We start from the raw sequence: 20,694 nt of genomic DNA, 5'->3' as shown, positions 1-20,694 counted from the left end.
GTTTTAACATTGTTACTATTGATTTCATTAATATTTATCACGAGTTATGTTAAAATAAAATTTTAAAAACTATGTCCAATAATAAGAAAATGGGTAAGTAAATTACGGTACATCTGAATGCTAAAAAAAAAAATGCAATCTTTAAAAACTCATATTTTCAAATAAATGTAGTAACATCAGAAAATGCTCCTAAAGTAATTTGTATGAAAATACAAAGGAAAAGGATATCCAAGTAAGTTCAGATATATAGATATTTTAAAACACGGAGAAATTTATCAAAATATTAAGAGTGGGAGTCATAGGTTAGGGGATTGGTGATTTTATTCATATTTTGAATTCTGTATAATGTCCAAATATTTTTTTTTTTCATAAAGAAAGTAATCATTATTCTTTTTTAAAAGAACACTTTTCCAGGGCATTTTCTTCTACCCATTTTCAGAACACAGATACTAAGACCCAATATTGATTCATTCCTTTAGAGCCCAAATTTTAAAACTGCTTGTATCTGCTATTATCTTTTCTCTCCATCCTTCTCTGAAGCTTTTTCCCCCCTCTCCTTCAGAGTTAATTAGTAATAGGCAAAAAACGAACATAAGTTCTCACTTTTCAGGGCAAAACACTGAGTTAGGTCCTGTCATTTCATCCTTAAGGGTCTACAGGTTTTATGCCCATTTTAAAGAGGGGTTAATAAAATGGTTGAGATCCCACAGCGAGAACACGGTACAAAATGAGTGTGAACCGATGCCTGGGTGGCTCCAAACTCCTCGCTTTTCGAGCCGTTTCCCACTGCAGCTAGATGGAGGGGTTGGCCCTGCAGCGTGCACACCCACCCTCATCCTTCACCTACATTCATGCAGAAGATGCTCTTTGTTATAATACTGACGATAACTGTGGTTAGAGCTCACTCTTAGCAAACACCTACTACCTGCCACGTACGATTCTAGGTACCTCTTTTGCAGTACATTGTTTGATCTTCATTACAACCTTTTGACAAAGGTACAAAGCAAGGGTGACGTGCCAAATATTGAACAAGCAATATCATTTGGTCACCAACCAACCAGAAGGAAGCAACAAATATAGTTGGAATCCAAAAAAAAAAAAAAATGGTTCTGAAGAACGCAGGGGCAGGACAGGAATAAAGATGCAGACATAGAAAATGGACTTGAGGACATGGGGAGGGGGAAGGGTAAGCTGGGACGAAGTGAGAGAGTGGCATGGACATATATACACCACCAAATGTAAAATAGATAGCTAGTGGGAAGCAGCCACATAGCACAGGGAGATCAGCTAGGTGCTTTGTGACCACCTAGAGGGGTGTGTTAGGGAGGGTGGGAGGGAGGGAGATGCAAGAGGGTGGGGATATGGGGATATCTGTATATGTATAGCTGAGTCACTTTATTATAAAGCAGAAACTAACACAACATTGTGATGCAATTATACTCCAATAAAAATGTTAAAAAAAAAAAGGGTGAGGCAAGACTGAAAAGGGAAAAAAAAAAAAGGCTGCCAGCTGTAAGCAACATGTATGGCACTCAGGAATCCAGCTCAATACCTGCTGAATAGCAACCTCGTGCAGCAGTATTAGCCCCATTTTAAAGATGGAGAAATGAAGGGTTACATGTGGATAATCCTGGAAGGGTTTGATTTTGAATACATTTCTGCTTCACTGCAAAGTCCATGATCAGAACCATTGTAACATCCTATGTCCTCAGAAGAAACATGTTATTATCTGTATATGATAAATGATTGTACATGGTTTAATGTGAGTGTATGCGTCTGTTTATGAAATCCCTTTGCTTTCATAAAGTATGCTGCCTTTGGCTTTGGCTTAATTTTTCAAATGAAAGAATGGCATAAGAGTTTTGGCCCCTTTCACTGGTTTAAAACATTGAGGGCTTCGGGGAAAATGTGAAGTTATCATGCATATGAAAAAAAGAAGTCCTTTCCCTTCTGTCTGACTCTCAATCCTCCATTAACTAATTGTGCCCCTGTTCTCATTTGTAGCTCTTGCCTCTTTGATTAGCCTTTTAATTTAGCACATTAACAACACTCTCTTTACTTGAATACTCCATCACTGAGCTCATTTAAGTCGAATGACCTTGAAGATACTTGAAATTCCTGACAACACACTATTATTAAACTGCTTTGTATTTGATTGTCAACCAAAAGTGCCGGGTTATTGGACAGAGCAAGCCATTGTGCAAAGCGCTGTGATTCATTCAAGGATCTCCCAGCCCATTCCTCCCCAGCTCTGCAGGAGACCTCGGAGTTTCAATATATTCTACAGTTCTCTTTTTTTTGGTTTGTTCTTTATTCTCCCCCTGCCCAACCCCCATCAGAATTTTTGGGTAAATAAGCACACGAAGCTGGCTGATTCAGCACACAGGAAAAAGTCATTGGTAAGGTCTGAGAACCAGGTTTCTTTGAAAATCAGGGCTGGATGCAGAAAAGCAGTGGGTTTAGCACTCATGTGTACTTTCTTTTTATAAGTGGTAACAAAATCACATTGGGTGGAATTCGGTTATTTGTAGCAGATGGAGAGGTGCATAAAATCCTGAGAGAAAAATGACTAGTCAATTCTCTAACACTTCTCAATTAAAATAGAAGAAAAAAGCAGCTCAACTCCCTTTGTCTTCCCCCACTCTCTGTGGGGTCCGCCTCCCCCTGCTTTAATTCTAGGATGCTGCATGAGAGCTGCGGGTGGGACCGCTGATGTTGGGCTAACGGTAATGCGGCTCCAACCCAACATGATCTGGTACCTGCCCACCTCAAAACTCTCTCTCTGGCCACGCTGCCCTGCCCTCTGAGTTTTGGCCAGCCTGGCCTTCTGGAACTTCCTTGCACAAAATGTCCTGATTACCCCCACCTCTGCCTAGCAGCTTTGTCCCTGATAGCAGCCTCCTAACCCCCGGGTCCCAGCTGAGAAGACCCCTTCTTGGAAAAGTCTTGCTTGATGTCACCATTCCTTATACCCCTCCTGTTTTTCTACTACTCCAGCACTCTTTTTGTTCTGTCTTAGACGCTGCTGCAAGCTGTAATTATAATGTTTATTTATTTGTGTCTTAGGCATCTGTTGTTTTTACCTAACCAGTATTTGTTTCTCCTTCTGGTAACAGCTCTCTAATATTTCCTGGGAAACCACCTCTCCCCAACTCTCAGTTCATGGGTTTTTGTTTTGTTTTGTTTTTTTGAGCTGAGCCTATTCTCAGATTCCAAACAGCATTTTACCCAAGTGTGAACATTAAGTCTCAGGAATTGGTTCAGGATGGGTAGGTGACTCAATCCAAGTGCAAGAGAACTGGCCTCAGAACCTTTCTCAGAACCTAGTACTTTTTGGATGAATGGGGTTCCATCCGTTGGGGCTGCTGTATTCATAGCGCTCATAGCGGACATCAGCTTGCAGCCACCAGGGATACTCTTAGGGAACTGTTGACCGAAACCACCCGCCGTGGCCAGGCCTGCTTGCCTGAGTTGTCTTACAACAGGAGGTCCTGATAAGGAACATGGTGCCACGAAACCTAACCAGGAAAATTAGGGAGGGGCCAAAAGAGGGAGGAGACCACCAACCTCCCAGAAGCCCTCACGCTGGAATCCATCTTGGCTGAGAGATGCGCGCGCCACCAGGAAGGACCCTGAGTCACCAAATATGGGCCAAGCAAGATGACTGGCCAGAGACGACCTGGAAACTAACCCCACTATCATAAACCCTGAGACTGTGAGCCACATGGCAGAGCAGTTCTCCTGGGTTCCCTTACCCCGCTGCTCTCCGCCCAGGTGCCCCTTCCCAATAAAGTCTTTTGCTTTGTCAGCACACGTGTCTCCTTGGACAATTCATTTCCGAGTGTTAGACAAGAGCCCACTCTTGGGCCCTGGAAGGGGCCCCTCTTCCTGCAACAATACCTTGGCCATCTTGTGGGAGGAGCACAAAGGAAAGCGGATGTGAGAAGCTGAGTTGGATTCCCAAGGACGTGCCTTGACCACCTGCATCCACCTGGCCTTGAAAGCCTGTCTTTGGGTTTCTAAGATATGTGAGTCCATATATAGTCCTCTTTGAAACTCCACTTAGTTCTGCAACCATGAGCCTCAGCTAAAACTCTTTATCTGCTGGTTTTATTCCTATGTTACCACTTGTGCTTTGTTGTGTTGTGTATGTCTCCTCAACTATATATAAGTTCCACGAGGATTGGGACCACATCATGCTCTCTGTTTCCCCAACACTCAGCACACACAATATCCGACATATTGGAAACGCTCAGTGACTATTTTTGAACAAATACACAGATTAAAAAACAAATTTCTAATTGTCTAGTGATGCACTGAGACCTTGTAAACATGATCGCCGTCAAGAAACATTCCCTGAGCTCCCACCAAGTGTGTATCATGACATCCAAGTATAGAGAAGGACACTTTGTCACCTGAAAAAACTCACAAGCTGATTCAGAGAACTAAAGAAGAAACAGCCAAATATAAGAGTGTGCAATTCCACATCACCGACAAAAATTTAGCCAAATTTTCACTCTGTCATGGGTTCCATTAAGACAGAACACTCTAGTTAGAACAAATTATGAACTGTGTCAATAAACAGATTAGCAAGTAACAGAATTGCAGGTCAGTCTTTAATAGTAGACAGATTTTTCTTCAATGCACATTCATCTTTGATGTATTGGAAAAAGCAAAGTCTGTTTCTCGGTTATTAAGGGATGGGGGCAAAACTTCTGGGTAATCAAAGAGAGCAGATATTCCAGATGTTAGCCACAGTACATTATTTAGCCCTCGTTTGCTCGTGCTCTCCCCCCCCCCTTTTACAATCTGCACTTGTTTAAGGCATCTCCTATCTCAGCCATACCACCTAATCTACTGGCCAGACACTGGAGTGGGATAAATAATATATCAAGAATAAAAAACTGCAAAAGGAATACAAAAATCCTCATGTCAAGGTTCCTGGGGGTGTCAATCCAATACATAAAATGTGAAAGACTGACTCTAAGTGATAAAACCATGGGGAATATGAGATTCAGAATGCAAAGACATGGTGCATCCTACCCAGTCCACAACACCCTTGAAAGAGCATTAAATTTCCCCCCGGTCATTTCCAAACCTTCTTCCTCCTACACCTACCTCTCCTTCCCAATTGTTTTCTTCAATTTCCAACTAAGACGTCTTTGGATAATAAATGGAAAGCACAATGTACAATTCTCTCTCTACTTGTCCTAAAAGCTTCATGTTCCTTAGTTGTCAAAACAATGCTGTGTTGCTTCCCGAAATTATCTTGTTGGTATTGAATATCAATTTTTTCAATTTGCTCTTCTCTGAATGGGGACACAAGGTTTGTACAGAAACTAATTTGGTTATGTCGTTCAAACCTGCATCATTTGATCAAGTATTTGTCTGAAGGTTTGTGAAATGTTCTAAAGGTATATGAAACACCACTCAAAATGTAAAATGGAGAATAAGACTGATACACATTAAGTCAGTTTTTTTTCTGATCCTCTGGAGCTAAAGCACCAGAGTTGGCCAAAGACTATGTTTAAAACTTAAACATAAAGCCTCCCTAAGCCTTTTATATTAATACTCATCAGGCTTTGCTTTAAAATATACATATATACACACATCAGGAAGGAATACAAACCTAATGCCTAGAATTTCCTACTGAGAGAAAACACTGGCTCATTTTTAATTTTGTTTCCTTTGATGCAATGCTATGTATTTGCTGCCCTATATAGTCGAACCATTATTTTTACAGGAATCTTTAGACACAAGAATTCAATGAGTTTAGTGTCATTATTAGATTGGAAAGGAAAATGGATGGGGCTTTATGATACAAATCACTTTACAGACAAAGAGGAATGTGCATGTAAACAGAATTTCAGAAAAACACACAAAAAAATACCAATCAATTTACATCAATGGCTTCTGGGTGCTCAAGCGGAAAATAACGTATTACTCCTTCTGCCAGAGAGAGTCTGCAGTAAGTAGAGGCCATGAATGGTTAAGTCAGAGGGGGAGAAGATGTAAGTCGTAAATGAGCACTCATTCATTAATGTTCGGGCCATCCACTTTCCCTCTCATCACCCAGAAGGTTGGGATGTTCCTGAGGGCCAGTCACTCCTCTTCCACCTGAAGAGAATGTGAACACTCTGACTTAAAGATGCTGGGAAACTAGCCCTTTGCAAATGTTTAATAAATATCTTTAAGCAGCATTCCAGATGTTCCTTTGTTGGGATGCAGACCAGGAAGTGGGCTGGGTTTGCAGGAATGGTCATCAGAGTGTTTGGGAGAGTGCAGTCTGTTTGGAGCTCTGAGCTGCCCCTGGTGATATACAGACAATAGCAAGGATTCTAGTATAAGTTATAGGCAAGGAAGCTAAGAGATCAGTAAAGATGAACACCTTTATCACAGTAATCAGAGTTGGCTGGGTCCATTTTTCTCAGCCCCTAACTAAGATATACAGTGACCATATCAGCGCTCAGTGAGCTTGCCAGGTCAGTAGAAGTGAATTTCTGAATCACAATTTGTTGGGGGAAGAGGATTCATCTTTGTATTCCTGAGGCATTCTGCTACAAAGCAGTCCAGTCATAGAAAACGTAGAAATTCTCAGTTTCAGGATAAAGCACTGAAATCTTTCTCTCCACAACAGCAAGAACAACAACAAAAAAGGTTTCCTTCGGTTGTCCACAATCTCTAGGACAAATTCTCACAAAAAAGAACCATTCAATTAATGGGTCAACTAACTTGGGGAAAAAAAAGACCATACTTGGGCCTCCATTGTATGTACCAAAGCAGAACTAGAAATCGCAATGAAAATGAAGAACCTCTAGGGTTAGATTTGGCCCAAAGGAGCAAATATCTGAAGCAGAAACAAAAGAATTAACTAATCTGTGAATTGCAGTCAACAGGTGATTGACGCTAACAACCAACCCTCCATTTTCATCTCTTCCTAATTTTCAGAACATCTTTTACTTAATGGTATATTTCCCAAGGCCCAGTATAATGACGGGCAGAGAGTTTGTGCTCAATAAAGTCTTAATAAATAATCAACAAACGGAACAAGTGTTTGGTTAATGAATATATTCACACCATGCCAGATACTAGCAAAGATTTTTATAAGCAGCAGCAACAAACAGTTAAAGAAACTGGTTAAGTTATGGAACATCCACATACTGGAGTACCACGGACGCAAGCATTAATGATGCTTCTGTGGAAAATACTTAACGGCACAAAATGTTAAGTGAAAAAAGCAGGTTACAAAACAGTAAGTTTTCAGACTATGATCTCATTTTTTCCAACAGAATATTCCCTCTCAGAGACTTTCCTGTTTCCTTCTTCACATTTCAGTGTATCTGAACTTGAGATGTGTTTTACAGTCGGTACAGTACTCTAACGCCATAGCATTTGGCCTCTACACATAAACACACACATACACTCAAAGCAGAAACAAACAAGCAAACGACAACAAACTCTCTTAACAAGTCAATGGCATGACTTTTAGCTGTCTCCAAATTGAGAAAATAAGTGCAGGTGTGCATATGTGTGTGTGAGAAAAATATCTGTAAGAAATTGAGTAGGGTTAATATTTCGGTACATATCTTAGGTAGTAGAAGAGTTCGTGCTATTTATTTTCTTCTCAGACTAATTTCACTACAAAGGGCGTATGTATTGTTTGTTTGAAATAAAGTATGAAGGCAAATGTGAAATAAAAGGAAGAGATGCTTCTGCCCTAAAGGGGTTGAAATAAAACTGGCACGATGACCCTGGAACATAAAACACCTATAGTTTATACCTCTAATTTATGCATAATCTCTATATAGAATCTATAAGTCAAGCAATCTGTCATCAGTTTATAAGCAAAGGCTAGAATGTGGAGCATAGAACAGAAAAAGCTTTAGGCATTCAGGAAAGAAAATGGGGAAATCAGAGGAGGGTCCCCAAATACCCAGGATGAGCTGAAAATGCAACAGATAGACTACGGGTACGTTCAGCTACTTCATCAGTTTGCTAAGAGCAGGCTGAGAATAGAATATTCTGGTTGGTGGAGTTTTTGCCAAGGGTAACGCACGATGGGAGATATAGGACTCCCAGGATCCTGGAGAAAGAATGATGAGTTTTTGTTTATTCCTTTTTTTTTTTTTTTTTTTTTTTAAGTGATTGAACTGCATTGGCAAGAACTGTGACGCTGCCTACTGGGGCGACTGTCTCTCTCCCCTGTTTTTACAAAATCACTCAGAAATTCTCTACTCGTTCTTCTCCACCCGTTTTAAGCCATGATATGTATGTATAAACCTCTGTTTATAAAAGAATGGGGGGAAACTATAACATGATAAGAAAGTTAAAATCAAGATTGCAGTATTTTTCCTAGAAGTTAAAAGAACAGAGGAAGAGATGGTATGTAAATGAGAACGTTTGCGTAGAAATAATAAAACAGAAATGGTTCTCTGTTTTAAGAGAGAAAAGAAGTAGAGAGAAATAAAAAGGTCCCAGAGTCAAAAATGAATGCTCATCCCAGTGGAGTTTAAACTGAGGACCATTTGGTCCAGGACATGAGGATGAGGGTAAATAGTGTCTGACCTCTGAATTAGATGAGCAACTGTCAATTGCCAGTGTGTTTTGCCCAGCCCTGGGAAGACACAGCTCAACTGTATCCCAGGAAAGACCAATGCTAGTGGAATTAAATAACAATAGTTGTGCTGCCCAAGAGGGCTTTATCTTATTCTAGGGCATGTATAGCCTGGTACCCCACACAGATCAGGGCCTCAGTAAAAGTGATTCCCCTGCTTTTTTCTGGGAGTCCCCAGGGAAAGCTGTTTCTATCTTCTACTGCAACTGAGTTTGGTGAAGCAAAACTGCCCAGAAGTTAACAAAGGGTGCCAGAGAACTCAACTTTCTTTCCCCTGTACACTGACCTGTCCTCATCCAGGGGAAATGAAGCACCAGGAAAACTACCAAGCTTATTTTTTTATAGGAAAAACTTCCAAAAGAAATTGAAGGAAAGAATATACACATGTTAGATGGGGCTAAAAGATTTCAAGTGTTTGTGTCTACAGTTATATTATCAGACTGGCTTCCACGAGCTATACTGTGTTTTTAACTAGGACTATTCCAAAGCATTTCATTGCCTTTCTCATCCGGAGAAGACAGTCCCGATTCACTGCAATAACTGAGTGGGGACAGAGGGAAAGAGAGAAGGCTCTACCCCAACTGCTCTCGCAACTCCACCCAGCAAAAAGTTTCCAGTCTTAATAAAAATATTCTCACTGAAATCACGTGCTATTAACACAGGTGCATATAAAGAGCCTACTTGACAAATTTCAGAAACAAGGACGGGAATAACCTGAATACAAATTTTGTTTTACTGTATCTCCAAGTTTCTTCATTTTCATTTTTATATCCATGAGAGAACAGTAAACACTATTTTCATACATGGATATAGCTGAGACTCATTTTCCTAAAGCAATACAAGCCCTTAAAAGAGATATCAGCCACATTTAGAGTATCTTTATTTACAGACTACAAGGCAACAGCAGAACCTCTGCATTTAAAAAAAAAAAGAAGAAGAAGAGGAAGAAAAGAATGGAAAAATCCTCTAATCCATAGTGTTAAAGCTAGCTCACCAATTCATATCTCCTTAAACAGCATGGATCCAGCTGTTACAACTTAAAGTCTCTGCCATTTTTTGAATGTAAACTCCCAAAACTCGGAATTAAAGATGTAAATAGAATACCTGAACACAGGGCAAAGAGGTAGTAACCATTTTTCGATTTGATATACACAGTGAATAAAAACAGGTAGCACAGAAAAGCATCGGTTGGAAAGAAGAAAATAGAAATTGAGGCATGCAGCTTTTACAAGCCAAGGGCTAATTACCAGGAATCAGGTTAGCAAGCTTTGAGGGTCTGGGACACACAATGTTTCCCCACCTGCTCTGAGTTGCAAAGATGCACATGTGTAAGAGGCAGCAAACTTCATAAATAAAATCAATGGCACCACTTAGCAACTTTTTCTTCTTTTCAGAGAAAAACTGTAACCCGTAAATTGTTACTCACCACAGCCTAAAAAAAATAGAAATTTGTTTACAGTTAGCCAGAACCCACTCACAAAATACAAACCAAAATAGACTCCTTTCCCACAAACACTGGCAGGTATTTCCTTAATAATTGATGTCATAATCCCATGTGAAAAATGTTCTTCGTGCTTAAAAATCATCATTTGTAAACATTCAAAATTTGAATTGTTTCCGCCTCCACTGTCAAAAATAGATGGCATGAGAATTCGGTGTTTTTAGGTAAAACTATCTCTGTTAAGTTTATACTATTTAGCGATTTGATATTTCCAAACACCTCTTTCATAACAGGCAAGTTTAAAGAGGAAACTTGCCCCAAAATGAAAACAAAATAATAATAGAGACAGTCTGTCCCCAGCTGGCAGGATTCATCGTGTTGAACTGTGCAGAAATAAACCAGGTGTAAGTGGAGCTAAAGTCACTATAAAAGAAAATGTACAAAAGAAAAGAGGGGGAAAAAAAAAGTCTAGATTGCAAAGCTTACTGAGGGGCAGGCTGAGACACCAGTGGAGGTCAAAGAACAGGGGTGATTAACAAAGAAGCTTTCTTCCTTACAGCAAAGACAAGTTCATGGAGCTGAGTTGAACTACAAGAACGATCGGAGAGAGGGAAATAAAGAGAGGTTTTTCTAAGTATGCTGAACAACAAAAACCAACGATGATGATGCTGACGAAAGGAGAGGTACTGTTTTACCTCGGAAATGTCTCCCTCCCTTGAAAACGCAGGGAGCATCCTATCTTTAACCTGAAATCACAGAGCCAGTCTTTGGTTGATAAATGCACACAACTCCTCCAGTGGCCAAACTCAACTAGGATGTATCTGTGTCCCCCAAAACATGATTGAGAAATTTTTCTAAGCCTTTCATGCTAGATGACTTTTTTTTTTAATTGCCTTGACAGTTAAATAGTGGAATTCATAACTACAGGTTACCACTTCAGTGCTTTTATTTTCATGCCATCTCCTGAAAAAGAAAAAAATAATAATAACTATATAATATTTATCAGTAAGCCAGAACAAGTACAGGGAAATCCACCTTTTGCCAGACAGATCTTGTAAAATACACACATACAAACACACACCTGGTGAAGGCAAATAAGACACCCTGCTCACATCTCCAACCCTCAGCCCCCAAATGACAAATAAGTAGTCACTTGTGAGAGAAAACCAAACCAAACCAACCAACCAAACAAACAAAAAGCCACCACGACTCCGAACAGTTCATTCTTAGTAATTAAATGAAATCCTGCACAGCTACAAGTGATGCAGAATTCGCTTCATGCCTGAACCGGCTTTTCCAGACCTTTTCTTTACTAAAAAAATTTTTTTTTCCGAATTCACCATCTACAGTGTTTCAAGAAAAGAGAAAGCCATGCATTCCCCCCACACATCTTCTTTTTGGTTTCCTTTTTGCAACTGAAAATAAAATTGCAGCTTAATGCTAATGAACCAGGTCTTCCTAAATTCCCACTGGAAACACAAGCACATGTACTGTAGCCGGGCAAGATTATTCTGCCACAAGCATAATCACCTTAACACAAAATGCGATTACTCTGGGCTGCAATCTTTATCCCCGAAGTCAATTTATTAATCAGAGAGAAAGAGAGAGTGAGGGGGGGAGAGAGAGAAAGAGAAAGAGAAAGAGAGAAAGAGAGAGAGAGAGAGAGAGAGAGAGAGAGAGAGGGAGGGAGGCTACCTACCCACAAATACATCATCATCTTGAAAGAGAAATCAAGGGCTCTCTGTCAGCAAACAGAAGTCTCCTTACTTCACCAAGAGTATCTGGAAGAAAAACTGAAACCAGTGGGTAGGAAATCTTGCCTTTTCCTGTCAAGTCCTTAAGGTTTGGTGTGCTTGTTTATGAGTTTATGAGGATAGCATTCCTTCAGTGGCACTGCGTGTGATGTGACTTGCTTCAGGCTGTCTCTCTCTCTCTCTTTCCTTCCTAACTCTTGCCTTTCCTCTCTTTCCTGTCAAGGCTGCTTTTGGTAACAAATTCTTGGTGTGGCTCCTTAATGAGCAAAAATCCGGACACTTTAGGCAGCCAGCAAGAGTGGCGACCACACACCCTGATGATGCTTGTAGTATTAATAATAATAGCGATGGTGTAATCATAAACAAGCAGGCGCTACACCATTTCCTGACGGCTGGTGGGAGGTTCACGGAAGTCCCCACTGGTGAAATTTACAGGAAGACGGCCGATCCTCTTGAGGCAAAAGCACATCTGCACGGAGCCGCTGACTCTGGGAGGCCAGCATCTGAGTTTTTTTTTTTTTTTTTTTTTTTTTAACTCAAAGTAAAGCTCCAGCCGCAGAGAAAAGAACATGTGCAGTAACCCAGCTTCCCCTTTATCTCTTTAAATGTACTTCAGATAAAAGCGGCATCCAGTCCGGTCAAGGCCTCCCCAGACTCATTGCTCTTATAGCACACGGCTCAGCACACTTGTCTACAGCCATCTACCGACCCTGCCGTGTCATTGCGGGCTCGGAGGCGGCCTGCTGTCCACGCTGCAGCTGCCCAGGGGCAGCTGCTTCCCTGCGCAGGGCTCTCAGCCAGGGTGTGTACCGGGAAAGATGGGCCGTGGACGCTTCTGTGCCAATTCAGCAAATCAAAAGCAAAACCAAGCCCCACCAACTCGACCCAGCAAACGGAAAGCCTCAGAAAGACTTGCTAGCACAAATATTTGGCCTTGCTAACCTAAGGATGGAGATGATACACATGCCCTCATTAGGAGACCAGATGTGCGTGTGTGTGTGTGTGTGTGTGTGTGTGTGTGTGTGTGTGTGTGTGTGTGTGTGTTTCCTTCTCCCTCATCCTTTGCAATTGCAGACCTGGGAAATCCTGTGGTATGCATAAAACTTGATCATTTCGACAGGCTCTCCTTACAAAATCCACAGGTTTGGATGCACAGCTAAGATTTCCTGAAATTATCCAAGTTTTTTTCTTTCCCTGAATCAATTCTCCTTTATCAATTGTTCTTTTTAATCCATTTTAAATTGTATACTTTATCTTGAAAATCATCTCCATTACTGAAATACATCGCAAACGAGAGTATGGGGAATGCAATTTGCCTGGCATATTAATTGATGCAGTGCTCAATTATTGATATATGGATAAAGGAGGAATTAATATTAAAATGCATCTTGTACATTAGGGGAGAAGGAGGAAAAAAATGATCTCTTGCTCGGGCCTGAGTTTTGACCATTAGTTATATATTTACACATCACACAGAGAAACTGGCTGAGCCCCCAAGTTGACTTACATTTCTCCTTAAAATTGCACAAGGCAAAATGTCACCTAAATTATTAAAATGCATTAGCTAAATGATGGAGTCATCTGCAGCACTGGGCAGGTGGCAAGGCACCTGTTAAAACAGCCCACAGACAGCCCATCAAGATGCATAATGGCCAAGCAGTTTGGAGAGAACTAACGCCAAGACATGCCATTAAACAAACAGCGATGGAGAGATGCTCAGAGCTGGCTACAACCAAGTGGCAAGAAGAGAACCACACAGCCAACAGCTGGTAAAGTCTCAGTCGTGCATGCACACTGACCTACAGCATTTGAAAGGCCCTTGAGCCACACAATAGGATGGAGAGGTGGGTGACCGACTGTACTGGTTTGACAGGGTCCAGGGGGTTCCTGAGATGCAGGACTTTCAGGGCTAAAAGCAGGATAGCCCCAAACAAACTAAAAAGGTTAGTCATCCTCCTTAGGAGAAGTCCTGGACACACTATGTCATTACGGTGAAGAAAAATGGGAAATCCATCGTCTTCATGATTTTGGGTGATAAATATCACCTCTACACATGATCTCCACTAATTCTAGACTTGCACCAAGGACAAAATGTGCCCTTTCTGATAGGAAACCTTGGGGTGGGGAGGAGATAACTAAGCCTCATTCTTTACATATTTATGTGTGTGCTCATTCATTGATTCTACAGGTAGTCTACAGAACACCTGTTCTGTATCAGTCTCTGGGTAGATACTTGTAATTCATTGGTGGAAAATCGGTGATGCAGCTGTTTCAAATCAGTGGGCAGCAAAGACCCTGAAGATGCATTTCTTTGGGCCAGTCCATTTTCTAAAATGTAACTTATTTGCCAATATTTAAAAACCAGGAGATTTCAAATGAAAACCCAGAAGTACCACTTTTTTTTTCAGAACTACTGGATGATCCAGCAATGTAAGATCGACATTTGCACAGTGGTGACAATGGGATAATGCTGAGTAGCAGCTGCCCTCATCAGGCGCAAACGCTCTCCATTTCTCCACAGTCTCCACCACTCCCAATCGTCCCTGAGATCAGATGTTACATGGCAAGTGGATTCACTGTCTCATGGGCCTGGGCCTGGCCCTTGTGGACATTTATGTTTGTAAATGCCTCTGATCTGATCTGGGATGTGAGAACAAACACACACACTCAACAGTGCACTTCAGATACAGAGTTCATCTAGAATGTTTACAATTTAATATTTATTTTGTCTTCAGTGTCTCCTAATCTGAATTAAGATATTGGTCCATTAGTAGAAAAAATGGATAGATAGATAGATAGATGATAGACAGATAGATAGATAGGTAGGTAGGTAGATAGAGGAGAGAGAATATATCATGATGTGTGTATATTTTACATTCACCAAATGCTCATTTTCCACAATGAAAGTTACAAGGCACCTATTGTGCATAAGGGAGAAATCTCATTTCAACTTAGGGCAGGTGAGCTCCGGAGACCAACCAGGCTCTGGTCTTTGAACTTCAACTTGTAGAAAGGTATCACCCCCTCCAAAATCCCCTCCCCTTCTCACATGGCCAATGAAGTCAGTTCATCATGTCATGGGGCTGTTTCATACAAATGGTTCCACTGCAATCAACTAAAGGAAAAGTCTCTTTAAGTTAGAGGTTACTAAATCAGTGCAAACTCACACTTTCTTTTTCCTCTTCAGTATGTGCATAGCAAGATCAAATTTTCAAATATTAATATGTTTTTTCTCTCCATATTTTTTTCCTTTCTTCCCTCTACTTTTACCCCCAACTTTCTCCCCCCATGTCCATTTCTTAGCACAAAGCAATACAAGGATATTGTCTGAAATTAATGTTTTGGGTTTTTTTTTCCTTTAGCTAAAGCCTAAGTCAAGAAATACATACATACATATATATATATATATATATATATATATATATATATATATAATGAACCACCACTATATATAGTGGTGGTTCATTTGACTAGCAGAGTGCTGAGTTTTATTTCATTGTATCTGAGTATCTTTAAATTTGAATTATGTTTTCCTGTTCACCACGGTCCCCCCATGTCTTAATTCACTTGCCTAAGTTTTGTTGGTATTTGAGTTCATGACCTTTGGATCAGAAACCCATGGGAGCGATTAGAACAGGTGACCTGAAAGGTGATTGGGAGAGTGGGAGTACCTTGGAGAGGTAACAGGAGAGAAGGAGCTCCAAAGACTGCAAGTGGGCCATACATCTCTGAGTCCCAAGAAGAAGACGGTTTGCACACTGGCCCTAGGAAAGCTGGATTCTAAGTGCCAGGGTTTCCAGCTTCACTACAGAGCCATCATTCTTAAGGATGATAGAGAAGCAACTGAGCCATCAAGCCAAGAGAAACCATGGGCACCACATAGCAGATATTGCCTTGGTAACCACTATCAACTGATGGTCCATGACCCATCCCCAGTGCCTTCTTGCTGTTGCAATTTGCACCTCCCAGACCCCTGCACATGCCTAGGAAAAGGAAGGGCTCTACGATGGCTGAAAATGAATATTTTGCCTGATGAGTAGGATAGGAGACTGGATTCAAAATTAAGTCGACTCAAAATAAAGAATGAAATAATGTTTTGCACATCTGAGTTAATGAGCTGATTTCTCATACAAACTTTAAGAAAGCTAACAAAGAAACACATCTGCTCCATGGAGAGTTGGATGCACAGTCTAGACTTGATAGTCTATAAGAGATCAAGGGATGGGTACCTGGTATTTGTCTCCTGTGCTTTCAGCTTCTGTTAGCATAAAGGACTCTCCTGATTGTGTTTTCTCTCCCTCTTCTCAGCCTGCACCGTCTCATCCTCCCACCTGCTTGAACACATGGCCCCTCTGCAAGGAATGAGATTCACCCAAGACGGTAAAACATTTTATCACTGTGACACAAACGGGAGACAGCTGCTTCCCATAAATCAAGTTTGGGAGGTGTTATGATTTCTCTACTCTGGAGTCCAGAGGTTAAACAGACAGAATGGAACATTCAGTGGGCTGCCCCCTCGGGGGGTGTCAGCAAATTATTTCTATGTTTGAAATTCTGCTCATAACCAAATTGATTATTCAATCAATTCCTCAAACCTTGCTGCTTGAGATGAGCACACTGACATTTTCTATTTACTGCCATCCCCAAAACTTCCATTTTAAATCATTTTAATAACAAAGTAAACATACTCAAATATTCAATTCAAGACCAATTTTCCCCCCATTTGCAACCTGGCTGGTAGTCCAGGAGCTGCTTTCATGGTGGATATAGTTAATGCTCCTTTTTCTCATGCTCAAAGAGGAATTATTTTTAAATAATCATCAATCCATTTATCAATTATCAGCTGGACACCATAATTAATCAATTGCAAAGCAATGGCCTCAAAGCAATATTGATTAAGCTACTGGTGACCTATCTAAGTGGTTTCTAATCTGCTACAGAAATCGAATATCGCTATGAAATATTAGATAATATAGGACAAGCAGCATCGGACTTCCAACTTTATGAAGGAAAGTCTTCATTAAAAAGCCGAGTTACTAAACACTAAACTGAATATGAAAAATGACTTGAGAAACCCAATTTAATTAGTGCTGGGACCTTTATTTTATACGATTTTACTGCGCCCTCGCTTGACACTATTATCTGCAAGAATGGAAGTCCTGAGTAGGTTGATCCATTTTGAGCCAGAAGTCTTCAGTTTTGTAATAGCTACAATATCCTACCATAAAGCCAGTGTTCCACTAAGATAGTCCACAGAGCGTAGGGACGTCAGGGAGTGACCTCCAGAGGGGGTCTTCAGCATCCCATGGAGACAGTTAACCACAATCGCTATTAACCAGATAGCATGGGAAGAATCTAATGATTTCTCCTTCCCCTGAAAACCACATACTTGTTCATGTCCAATTTTGATCTCTCTGGCCACATGGGCAAACGTAGACTTTCCCCCTACAGTGGAAGCTGCAGCAATCCCTACCGCATTATCCCAAACTCAAGTGCCTTCAAGGAATATTTAGGCCACCAAAAAAGACTGACCTGGACATGGAGATGATTAGACATATCTGAGTTAATCAATAAGGGCCATTCGATTACTGCATTGTTCAGGCAGGTATTGCTCAAATAGTCCATCTTAATGAGGCAAAGGTCACTGACATGATTCTTTTAATTATTATGAAATATTTAAAAGTCATAAGTATAATAAAATCAGCACTTAATTACCCAACTCCTAACTTGAGCTATAGAGCATGGGTGTAGTGAAGTGCTCAATATGTACTGAATCAATGAACAAATTAATTGATAAGCACATAAATATCGCCTTCCATGTAAAAAACTGCTGCTACTTCTTTTCCCATAATTAGTGAGGAATCAGAGCTCTTATGTTTCCAGCCTTGGCGATGAATTCTCTAAAGCCAGACTTGTCCTCCCTTTGGTTTTCCCATGAGGAGCAGCCAAAGCTATAGTGGCCAAGGTTTAGGACACAAACTGCGGTAACAGAATGGAAAGGATACCAGCGTTCTGTATGTTAATAAGGCCAGTGAGGCAAGAGCCGAGGCTGGAGAGCAAGGCAAGGACCAGTTTAATATGTATCACATCTTCTTTATCCATTCGTCTATCGATGGACATTTAGGTTGCTTGCATGTCTTGGCTATTGTAAATAGTGCTGCTGATGAATGGATAAAGAAGATGTGGTACATATATACAATGGAATACTACTCAGCCATAAAAAAGAACAAAAAAATGCCATTTGCAGTAACATGGATAGACCTAGAGATTGTCATACTAAGTGAAGTAAGTCAGACAGGGAAAGACAAATATCACATGGTATCACTTATATGTGGAATCTAAAAAAAAAAATGATACAAATGAACTTATTTACAAAACAGAAACAGACTCACAGACTAACAAAACAAATTTATGGTTGCCAAAGGGGAAAGGTGGTGGGGAGGGATAAATCAGGAGTTTGGGATTAATATGTACACACTACTATACATAAAATAATCAACAAGGACCTACTGTATAGCACAGGGAACTCTACTCAGTACTCTGTAATAACCTAAATGGGAAAAGAATTTGAAAAAGAATAGATATATGTATACATATAACTGAATCACTTTGCTGTACACCTGAAACTAACACAACATTGTAAATCAACTATACTCCAATATAAAATAAAAATTTTAAAAAACAACCAGTTTAAGGCAGAGCCTCAGTCATCACAGGGTGGGGTTTGGGTTTTGCTCCAAGAGCAATGAGAAGCCACCCACCGAGGGAATCAACTAGGGATGGCTTATGTCCCCCTGGCCGCTGACAGTGGCAAAGACCAGTCAGGAGTTTGTTGCAGTCCTCCGGGCAATAAACAAGGCTGGTCTGGACCAGGTGGTGATGGAGAGGGTTGAACTACACAGTGTAAGTAGTGATGCAAAGCATACCCTAACATTGATGGTTTGCACAGCAGCCAATTCCAAAATGCTGACATGCAGCTGGACAAGATCAAGTTGTGAGTGCACCCTAAGAGAACGTGGACCAGGGTAAGAGGACATCAAGACAGCACGTCACTGAGGAATCTCTGAATAGGCTAGAGCGCTTAAGTAAGCAGAGAAACAGTGATCTGCAAACTTCATAACAAACATGAAGGAGAAAAATACACATTTCCTGGGGACTAAGGCTCTGTTAAATTTGTTCAGCACAAATAGTCATTTCTTTGGCATCAAAATCATAGTGAAGGCAGTTCTGCCAGGATAAAGACAGGTTACTGATTATGAGGACTTAGGTAGCAGAAGAAGCTACAGGAAGGTGGGCAAAGCACTGGAGGGAAATTATTTATACCAGTGTTCGACAATCCTCTGAGATACCTCAGTCAGGATCTCTGCAATTTTCTGTCCACTCTGCATGAAATTATCAAAGATCCATGCAACCCTTCTAGTGGGTCCCCAAATTAAAGGGAAATGGAATCTTTTGTTTACTTCACCTTTATTTTTTGATTGAGGTATAACATGGATACAGTAAAGAGCACTGATTTTTTTAAAACTGTGATAAAATGTATATAACAAAATTTACAATTTTAACCCTTTCTAAGTGTACAGTCAAGCTGCGTTAAGTGCATTCACATTGTTGTGCAAACATTAACACTATCCATGCATAGAACGTTTTCATCTTGCAAAACTGAAACTCTGCACCCTTAAACAATAACTCCCCACACCTCCCTCCAACACTTGCCAACTGCCATTCCATAACGTGCACTAATCTTAAGTGTACAATTTCATACACACAACATACACACACACGCACGCACGCACACACCCCTATGAAACCACAACCTAGATCAAGAGTTTGAACACACCAAGCACGCCAGAAATCTCCCTCCTGCCAAACACGGCAATGTTTATTTTCCTCTCTCATCCTCCTGGTTCTCTCTCCATCATAATGCAAAAGCCTTTATGAGGTACTTATTCACAATGGCATTTTATTTTTCTTTATACAGAGGGAGAGAAACAGATGTGACACCACCTCTATATTCTCCAAGAATTTACAACCTGACTTTGACAAGGAAGGACTCTACTTTGCTGAATCTCTCCTTCTGTGCCTGGGGCTTATGCTACAAGATGGAATGTAGGGTGCGAAGTATAAAATCAGCTCCGCCTGTGCAGAACATCCCATACGAAGCAGATGCATGTTGCTTTCATTGTGCCTCCTGCCCCCAGTGTCCATCCCCAAGCTTCTTCTAGGAATACACGCTGGTCTTCCTTAGGATACCTTCCCTGAACAACCCACAGTGTGCATGGTCCTGTTGGGGCTGAGCCAGATGTAGGAGCGGGCAAGGGATACTGGACTTTGCCAATGAACACAGGCAGCCCCTGGCCGTAGGTGTTGGTGTAGAGATGGGAAGGGGAGTCAGCCAGTCTGGTTTGGTCCTCCATCTGACCTGTGCAATCTCGAGTATGTTAGAGAACCCTGCTAGCCATCAGTAATAAAATGGGGAAGATAATCCCCACATCACTGAACTGTGATAAGGCTTAATGAGATAACAAAAGGCAAATCATGAGCATGCCACATAGCACAGCGTAAGCGCTCAATAAACTGCATGCGTTAGGATTCATGCTAACATAAAAATAAGCATTATATTAATTTTTATATTCAAGTGAACTCAATGGATACCCCTCTAGCCTGTGAACTCCTTGAAGACATCACTTGAATGTGAACATTGTCCTTTTATTTCTATATTTCTAGTATTTGACACATTGTGGGATGCTTAGGAAACATATGTTGGGCAGATAAACAAATGATGTAATCTCTATTTTAAAAATGTGATCCTGTTCTCATCTCTTCCCCCTATTTCTCTTCATTTTCACTATAGATACATTTGTTTGCTATAAACAACATAAATAATG

The 20,694-nt window shown here is 40.7% G+C and overlaps 1 protein-coding gene and 2 long non-coding RNA genes across 31 annotated transcripts in view; 1 reads left to right on the top strand and 2 right to left on the bottom strand.

Annotated features, from left to right (window-relative positions):
- Positions 1-20,694, bottom strand: part of RBFOX1 (RNA binding fox-1 homolog 1) — a 2,204,510-nt gene that overhangs the window by 578,529 nt on the left and 1,605,287 nt on the right. The gene's annotated exons all lie outside the window — the stretch shown is intronic.
- Positions 1-20,694, top strand: part of LOC309614218 — a 409,767-nt gene that overhangs the window by 286,829 nt on the left and 102,244 nt on the right. The gene's annotated exons all lie outside the window — the stretch shown is intronic.
- On the bottom strand, positions 9,070-19,278 carry LOC309614220. Its single transcript, XR_014236085.1, has 2 exons — positions 16,039-19,278; positions 9,070-11,836 (listed from the first exon to the last, which is right to left on the bottom strand). It is a non-coding gene; the product is annotated as an uncharacterized lncRNA (long non-coding RNA).

The sequence above is a fragment of the Balaenoptera borealis genome, assembly GCF_965194805.1.
Source record: "Balaenoptera borealis genome assembly, chromosome: 16".
In the NCBI taxonomy this organism is placed as follows: Eukaryota; Metazoa; Chordata; class Mammalia; order Artiodactyla; family Balaenopteridae; genus Balaenoptera; species Balaenoptera borealis.
Note: the sequence above shows the minus strand (reverse complement) of the source record. Positions and strands in the feature narration are given on the sequence as shown.